The 9,229-nt window shown below is 41.0% G+C and overlaps 1 long non-coding RNA gene across 1 annotated transcript; it reads left to right on the top strand.

Annotated features, from left to right (window-relative positions):
• The first annotated feature begins 571 nt into the window (after nt 1-571).
• Nucleotides 572-2,242, top strand: LOC123058229 (uncharacterized). Its single transcript, XR_006427096.1, has 4 exons — nt 572-686; nt 850-1,159; nt 1,369-1,619; nt 1,785-2,242. It is a non-coding gene; the product is annotated as an uncharacterized lncRNA (long non-coding RNA).
• The last annotated feature ends 6,987 nt before the right edge of the window (nt 2,243-9,229 follow it).

The raw sequence follows: 9,229 nt of genomic DNA, 5'->3' as shown, positions 1-9,229 counted from the left end.
CATAAATTTAACCTTTCTATACATGAACATTTCTCCAATACGTGATGCACTTTTTTTATTACATATATATCAAAAAAAATCTAAGCACATGAACAATTTTTTATTATCCTCAATATAGTTTTTCCTTTTAAAAAATAGGATGACTCGCCAGTGGGACCCATGCCAACATATATGTCAGCCTACTGGGTCGGTCGCTGGACAACAATTTATACACACAATTTGAATCATAAAGCTACACAAGACATGGTGTCCCAAAATTACCTAAGGCCTCTCTAAGGAGAGGGGCGTTTTGGCGGACGAGCTGCCTGGAGGCCGTAATCCTCGTCGAGCGTTTTAGCATCAGGATGTGTGTTGTTTTCCTTTTGAGCTATATACGTCGGATATTTGAGATAAATACACCGGTGCCATCCTCTCGTGTTCACGATATGTACGTGGGCCTGCGTTTTAGTCGGTGCCTCGCGTGAACATGATGTTCTCCCTGGGCGACTTCGAATTTGGCCCACTTCGCGGGCTGGTGTGGATCGAGAGTAAATGTATCTTGTAGGCCCGCTCGATGACCATTACGAGGTTGGGGCGGTGTGCCGGAAACGCGTGTTGGCCCGTTGACACCTAGCTCGAGCATACCAGAGCAGAGCTGCTTTCGCCATAGATGGCATAGAATTCTTCTTCGAGGAATCGGACGCAGGGTAAATTTTCCCCTAAATCTCACTTTTTGCCTGATTACGATCGCGCGGGGGGGGGGGGGGGGGGGGGGGGTGTCCTTAGTTGGGTGGCAGTGGGTTGGATTAGAGTTTTCCCAGTTTTGTTCATCCAAAATCAGATCTGGTTGTGTATTGTTTGTCTGGGCAGGTTGGTCTCTCGTTTGGACGACGTGCTTGTCTTGAGAGACGGCCGTGCGCAGCTCATTGATGATGAGACGAGCGAAATTACTGGTGCCTAAGATGACTTGATTTATTCTGAGCCAGTGTGCCTGGATGGGTACCCTATGGAGGAGGCATTTGTAACGGAGAGGAACTGCAGCTCGTACAATGGTGGTGGCGAAGAGGTAGGGGATTCGTGTGACCCAGGCGCTGGGAGTATTGCCCTGACACGGCAGCCGAGGATAGAGAGGAAGACGGCGTGGTCGTGTCAAGACAAAGGGGTCTTGTTGGACCGGGAGGTGATGTTCCTGTTCTTCATATTAAACTTCATTCCATGATATTCGTCAGACATAATTTTGCAGCTGTGTTGTGTGAGATTCAGAACAAAACACCTATATTGTTGGTTAGAATGAATCAGCAGCAGAAGCCGGCACAACACAGTCATTGCTTTGCATTGCAAAAAAATGGCAGCTTATTTCCTGATTTATTGATGTGCCGTCGTTCACAGGGTCAGGACTAGTAAGGCAGCAGATGAGAGGGAGCACAGTTCTAGCAGAGTGTCTGCCCTCGAGGCTTCGGTTCGTGCCTATGTTGATCAAAACTGCAAATGTTATTAATCCAGCAATTGGAACTAGCTTTGAGTCTCTCGAGGAGGACTATGAGTTCTACAACCTGTACTCTTGGGAAGTTGGTTTTGGTGTCCAATACGTAAAAAGCCATTTGAATGTACACCAGAAGAAGTGCGTATGCGCCTGTGCGGTGAGTAATCGACAACAACTTATTTTATCAAAAAGTTTGTGCGGAATGATTCAATCTGTTTTTGTCATATATGTAGCGTGTGTCACATTGGACTGACCATTTTACATCTGCTGCTGGTCTCTGTGCGCATGTGTGTGTGTGTGTGTGTGTGTGTGTTTTCTACAGGGTAAACCATTGCAGTCTAATGGCCGGTCGAAGATGTGGGTGCAATGCCATGATGCGGCTGCTGAGATCGGATGATTGTGGCTGGTATGTGTGCGAGCACAGGTCAGAGCACAACCATGATCTATCAGCTAACCGTGGGAAGAAATTGCATTGGAAGTCAGCTCGGCACATAGATAGTTACACAAAGTAAGAACACAGGTAGCAACACGCCAAAAGTTGACAATCCACAATGAGCATCAGGCGTTTATTGACATTGTTCGTTTGTGGTTTGACGCCATTATAGATGACGTTTTGTTTTTATAAGAACCATTTTGAGACCTTCATTTATGTATTCTACTCCCTTCATCCCACAATGAAAGACGTTTTTACAAGCTAGTCCTACATTATGGGACAGAGGGAGTACTAGACTGTATGTTTGCTGAATTTGGGGTAGCCATGGCATTAGCAGCTTGTTGCTTTTTCTGGTAGGTCATGATAGATTGTGCTGTGGTTTAAGAAAAAATGACCTTGTTTTTTTCCAATGATATCTCTGTTGATATATGGGGTGTGTCGTCTATCTCTCGACCGAGATGTGGATGACGACGACGCCATATCTATGGTGGTGTTCTTGTTAGCTTTGCTGGATTGCAATGGATAGGGCGGTGCTGTTCTTGGCCGGTATAAATAGATTGTTTTCAAACGGTCTGATCGTGAGCCTAGACGTTCGGCAACAGAACACTGATGTGCAACGGCCCGTGCTGTAATACTATGGGAACATGAGAGCGTGCGCGTGCCCATGTTCGTGAACTGCTCGCACAACATGGACTTGATGGGTGAAATGATGGCTTGTCTGACCAGCCTGGCAGCACTTCGTCGCCTAAATGGGATGACACTGTATGTAAAAAAGAAATACGGTGTGGTATGAGTACCTGACAACTGAAATACACGTAGTAAATGCGACACTGCAGCTGATCTGTACGATGACTGACGATGGAGATTACGAGCTGCATGGAGCTTGGCCTCCAAATGGTATTTTCGCTCTCTAAGGGCATCTTCAACGACCTCACTTACTTCCCCCTTACTTATGGGGATTCACCGACGTAGCAGAGTTCCCTAATCCACCGACTAGCATATACTGGCCGCCATCAATGAGTTTAATTATGGTGCTACTGTCTCTCTATTGGACATTATATAGGTTGTAATAAATTTTACTTAAGCAGATTTCTTTTGTGAGAGACTTTTTATCTTCTATATCTAAATAGCTAGCCCCCATTAATATATTTCTCTCAACATGCAAGCATGTCACCTCATCATTCAACTTGCATAGGAAAGGCCCATCTCAACATGCAACTATGCATATTAAAAATTTACTTCAACATGCAAACATGCATGCATGTAAAATTCCATTCTATTATGGTATTAGATTTAATTCTTATATAATTTTAAAAACTATTATTTCAAATATTAATGTTCCATATAACCAAAATCTCACTAAAATATTGCAAAATATCCCGCAACAACTCATGGGACCACTTGTATACACCAGATGATACCAAACATATTGCAAACTAGTATTTAAAATAACAAAATCATATGTAAACATAAGTAGTAGAGCACACAACATTTTTACGATTGCGATGATTAATATAAATGATGTTATGTCCATGAAAAGTATAAAGCATGCACATGGTTCATCTTATTGTTGAGCTCACTAGAACCTGCAACAAAGACGAAAATACCACTCAAGAATCAATGCCAACGGTTTAACTTATACTCTAGAAGTTTCTATAAGTATAATTGCATAATCATACACTCAAAGTTTATGTTAAGATTTTTATTGATCACATGTGTAAGAGATCTCTATCATGGTATTTAAAAATATTAAAATAAACAGACACACTCTCCCCTTTCGCCCCCACACAATTCACGCCATATAGTTTGTGCAAATAATTAAAAACAATTGGAGGATAGTTTTATTATAACGAGATACATTTTAATTTATCACAATGCAAATAAATTTGTAACATTGAACACTAAATTGTAGAAGAAAAATAGTATAACTACTATTTATCAATAATGTTACATGGTCAACTTTCCTATGCTAACTAGTTAAAGTAAAGTTGTTAAATTGTAACATGGTAAAATTAGGTTATATCAAAGAATAAATATTTAATATTAATTATATTTATTCTCTTATGCCTTGAATCCAAATTTTGCTTTGAATGGCCTTGTCCGGGATGAATTCTGGTTAGTATAGTGAATCAAATACCTAGTATCCTAGGCGCCTCACACTAGGACCCTTTCTCTATTTTTACATGATTCGATCGAATGATCATCTCAACAAACAATGAAACAACAATTTAGGTGCATCGCACCAAGATTATTTCTCTAGTTTACACATTTTGTAACTATTTTCACACCATAACGAAGTGTGAATAATCTCCCAAATTCTGTTACATTCAACAACCATTTTGTAATTACATTTAAATTTGTTCTTCTGCACGTCCTATCTAACGCATGTATAGTTAGGGGCTCCACCAAAAAAGTATGTGTGCTCATTAGCATGCACTGGGTTAATTTTCATACACAGGGTGTACCTAACTGACCAAAGTCGCCTTTTACTCCCAATATATTATTCTTCCACTTACGAGAAAGTGCCCATTCTGATAAAAATATATATTATGTTGCTCCATGCATTTGATAGAGCCAGCAAACTTCATTTGACCCAAGATTGTCGTCCACATTGTCCCTACTTGTATGTTTTGACATGAGCTGCGAACATATGATTCGTACAGGGAGTGAGATGTGTGGTAGATCAATTGGTTTGTGTAAGTATAATCTCGGCTATGGTCATGTATCTCCCGAGTATTCTAAAGCGAGCAGATACTACTTATCTGATGTGGAATAGTTGGAAGTTCTCAAGGGCCTCTTGAGAAATCCTCTACTCCCGCACCTTTTTAATTTGGGTAAGTTGCCGATTTACCATAACTTGGGGTTATTTAAGATAAATCACTATAGTTTTTAAACACAAGTTAAACATATGTGTTATACTATCAGATTTGCTAATTCTTATCTAGATGAAAATTAGTTATGTCTCATCTAACTTTCCTACCATCTGATTCATGGCTTTAGGATTTGTGTTTTAACTCTATTTTTAAGGGAATTTTGTTTTTAACATTCTACATGGGCGTTTTTCCTGTGGTTTTCTATCCATGTGCTTTGGACTGTTTTTTGTTTACTTTTTCCAATTTCACGTGCTCTGTTTGGCCGCATGTTTTCACGCGCGCGTGTTGATTGCTCCCTGACTATAACGCCAGAAAACTCCTGTCTGCTAGGACTACGTCGGTATTTTCCCAAAAAGGAAGGGATGATGTAGCACAACGAAGATAGGTATTTCCCTCAGTGATGAAACCAAGGTTATTGAACCAGTAGGAGAACCAAGCAACACAACGTAAACATCACCTGCACACAAAATAACAATAACTCGCAACCCGACGTGTTAAAGGGGTTGTCAATCCCTTTCGGGTAACGATGCCAAAAGTTTGTAGTAGATTGAAATAATAGATCGTAAATAAAATAAAGTGCAACAAAGTATTTTTGTATTTTTGGTTTAATAGATCTGAATAAAAATGCAAAGGAAAAATAAATCGCAAGCAAATATATGAGAAAGAAGACCCATGGGCCGTAGGTTTCACTAGTGGCTTCTCTCGAGAAAGATAACAAATGGTGGGTAAACAAATTACTGTTGGGAAATTGATAGAACCTCAAATAATTATGATGATATCCAGGCAATGATCATTACATATGCATCACGTCCAAGATTAGTAGACCGACTCCTGCCTGCATCTACTACTATTACTCCACACATCGACCGCTATCCAGCATGCATCTAGTGTATTAAGTTCATGGAGAAACATGAGTAACACAATAAGAACGATGACATGATGTAGACAAGATCTATCTATGTAGAGATAGACCCCATCGTTTTATCCTTAGTAGCAACCATACATACGTGTCGGTTCCCCTTCTGTCACTGGGATCAAGCACTGTAAGATCGAACCCATTACAAAGCACCTCTTCCCATTGCAAGATAAATAGATCAAGTTGGCCAAACAAAACCCAAATATCGAAGAATAAATATGAGGCTATAACCAATCATGCATATAAGAGATCAAAGAAGACTCAAATAACTTTCATGGATATAAAAAGAGATAGATCTGATCATAAACTCAAAGTTCATCGATCCCAACAAACACACCACAAAAGAGTTACATCATATGGATCTCCAAGAGACCAATGAATTGAGAATCAAGAGAGAGATGAAGCCATCTAGCTACTAACTATGGACCCGAAGGTCTACAAAGAACTACTCACGCATCATCGGAGAGGCACCAATGGAGGTGGTGAACCCCATCCGAGATGGTGTCTAGATTGGATCTGGTGGTTCTGGACTCTGTGGCAGCTGGATGAATATTTCGTCGATGCCTCTAGGGTTTCTGGAATATTGGGGTATTTATAGAGCGAAGAGGTGGTCCGGGGGCACCCGAGGTGGGAACAACCCACCAGGGCGTGCCTGGGCCTCCCGGCGTGCCCTGATGGGTTGTCCCCTCCTCGGGACTCCCCCAGGTGCTATCAGGGCCCAACATATTCCTTTTGACTCCTCATTATGTCCGTGATCATATCCGGGACTCCGAACTACCTTTGGTACATCAAAACACAAAAACTCATAATACCGATCGTCACCGAACTTTAGCCGTGCGGACCCTACGGGTTCGAGAACTATGTAGACATGACCGAGACACGTCTCCGGTCAATAACCAATAGCGGAACCTGGATGCTCATATTGGCTCCCACATATTCTATGAAGATCTTTATCGGTCAAACCGCATAACAACATACGTTGTTCCCTTTGTCATCGGTATGTTACTTGCCCGAGATTCGATCGTCGGTATCTCAATACCTAGTTCAATCTCGTTACCGGCAAGTCTCTTTACTCGTTCCGTAATACATCATCTCACAACTAACTCATTAGTTACAATGCTTGCAAGGCTTATAGTGATGTGCATTACCGAGTGGGCCCAGAGATACCTCTCCGACAATCGGAGTGACAAATCCTAATCTTGATCTATGCCAACTCAACAAGTACCATCGGAGACACCTGTAGAGCACCTTTATGATCACCCAGTTACTTGTGATGTTTGGTAGCACACAAAGTGTTCCTCCGATAATCGGGAGTTGCATAACCTCATAGTCATAGGAACATGTATGAGTCATGAAGAAAGCAATAGCAGTAAACTAAACGATCAAGTGCTAAGCTAACGGATTGGGTCAAGTCAATCACATCATTCTCCTAATGATGTGATCCCGTTAATCAAATGACAACTCATGTCTATGGTTAGGAAACTTAACCATCTTTGATTAATGAGCTAGTCAAGTAGAGGCATACTAGTGACACTTTGTTTATCTATGTATTCACACATGTACTAAGTTTCCGGTTAATACAATTCTAGCATGATAATAAACATTTATCATGATATGAGGAAATAAATAATAACTTTATTATTGCCTCTAGGGCATATTTTCTTCAGTCTCCCACTTGCACTAGAGTCAATAATCTAGATTACACAGTAATGATTCTAACACCCATGGAGCCTTGGTGCTGATCATGTTTTGCTCGTGAGAGAGGCTTAGTCAACAGGTCTGCAACATTAAGATCCGTATGTATCTTGCAAATCTCTATGTCTCCCACTTGGACTTGATCGCGGATGGAATTTAAGCGTCTCTTGATGTGCTTGGTTCTCTTGTGAAAGCTGGATTCCTTTGCCAATGCAAATGCACTAGTATTGTCACAAAAGATTTTCATTGGACCCGATGCACTAGGTATGACACCTAGATCGGATATGAACTCCTTCATCCATACTCCTTCATTCGCTGCTTCCGAAGCAGCAATGTACTCTGCTTCACACGTAGATCCTGCCACGATGCTTTGTTTAGAACTGCTCCAACTGACAGCTCCACCGTTCAATATAAACATGTATCCGGTTTGCGATTTAGAATTGTCCGGATTAGTGTCAAAGCTTGCATCAACGTAACCATTTACAATGAGATCTTTGTCACCTCCATAAACGAGAAACATATCCTTAGTCCTTTTCAGGTATTTCAGGATGTTCTTGACCGCTGTCCAATGATCCACTCCTGGATTACTTTCGTACCTCCCTGCTAAACTAATAGCAAGGCCCACATTAGGTCTGGTACACAGCATTGCATACATGATAGATCCTATGGCTGAAGCATAGGGAACATCTTTCATTTTCTCTCTATCTTTTGCAGTGGTCGGGCATCGAGTCTTACTCAACTTCACACCTTGTAACACAAGCAAGAACCCTTTCTTTGCCTGATCCATTTTGAACTTCTTCAAAATTTTGTCAAGGTATGTGCTTTGTGAAAGTCCAATTAAGCGTCTTGATTTATCTCTATAGATCTTGATGCCCAATATGTAAGCAGCTTCACCGAGGTCTTTCATTGAAAAACTCTTATTCAAATATCCTTTTATGCTATCCAGAAATTCTATATCATTTCCAATCAACAATATGTCATCCACATATAATATTAGAAATGCTACAGAGCTCCCACTCACTTTCTTGTAAATACAGGCTTCTCCAAAAGTCTGTATAAAACCATATGCTTTGATCACACTATCAAAACGTTTATTCCAACTCCAAGAGGCTTGCACCAGTCCATAAATGGATCGCTAGAGCTTGCACACTTTGTTAGCACCCTTTGGATCAATAAAACCTCCAGGTTCCATCATATACAACTCTTCTTCTAGAAATCCATTCAGGAATGAAGTCTTTACATCCATTTGCAAAATTTCATTATCATAAAATGCGGCAATAGCTAACATGATTCGGACAGACTTAAGCATCGCTACAGGTGAGAAGGTCTCATCGTAGTCAACTCCTTGAACTTGTCGAAAACCTTTCGCAACAAGTCGAGCTTTGTAGACAGTAACATTACCATCAGCGTCTGTCTTCTTCTTGAAGATCCATTTATTCTTGATGGCTTGCCGATCATCGGGCAAGTCAACCATAGTCCACACTTTGTTCTCATACATGGATCCCATCTCAGATTTCATGGCTTCTAGCCATTTTGCAGAATCTGGGCTCATCATCGCTTCCTCATAGTTCGTAGGTTCCTCATGGTCTAGTAACATGACCTCCAGAACAGGATTATCGTACCACTCTGGTGCAGATATTACTCTGGTTGACCTACGAGGTTCGGTAGTAATTTGATCTGAAGTTTCATGATTATCATCATTAGCTTCCTCACTAATTGGTGTAGGTGTCAATGGAACCGGTTTCTGTGATGAACTACTTTCCAATAAGGGAGCAGGTACAGTTACCTCATCAAGTTCTACTTTCCTCCCACCCACTTCTTTCGAGAGAAACTCCTTCTCTAGAAAGGAT

Source organism: Triticum aestivum, chromosome 3A (genome assembly GCF_018294505.1).
Source record: "Triticum aestivum cultivar Chinese Spring chromosome 3A, IWGSC CS RefSeq v2.1, whole genome shotgun sequence".
In the NCBI taxonomy this organism is placed as follows: domain Eukaryota; kingdom Viridiplantae; phylum Streptophyta; class Magnoliopsida; order Poales; family Poaceae; genus Triticum; species Triticum aestivum.
The sequence above is the reverse complement of the archived record's forward strand: the minus strand, read 5'-3'. Positions and strand labels throughout refer to the sequence as shown.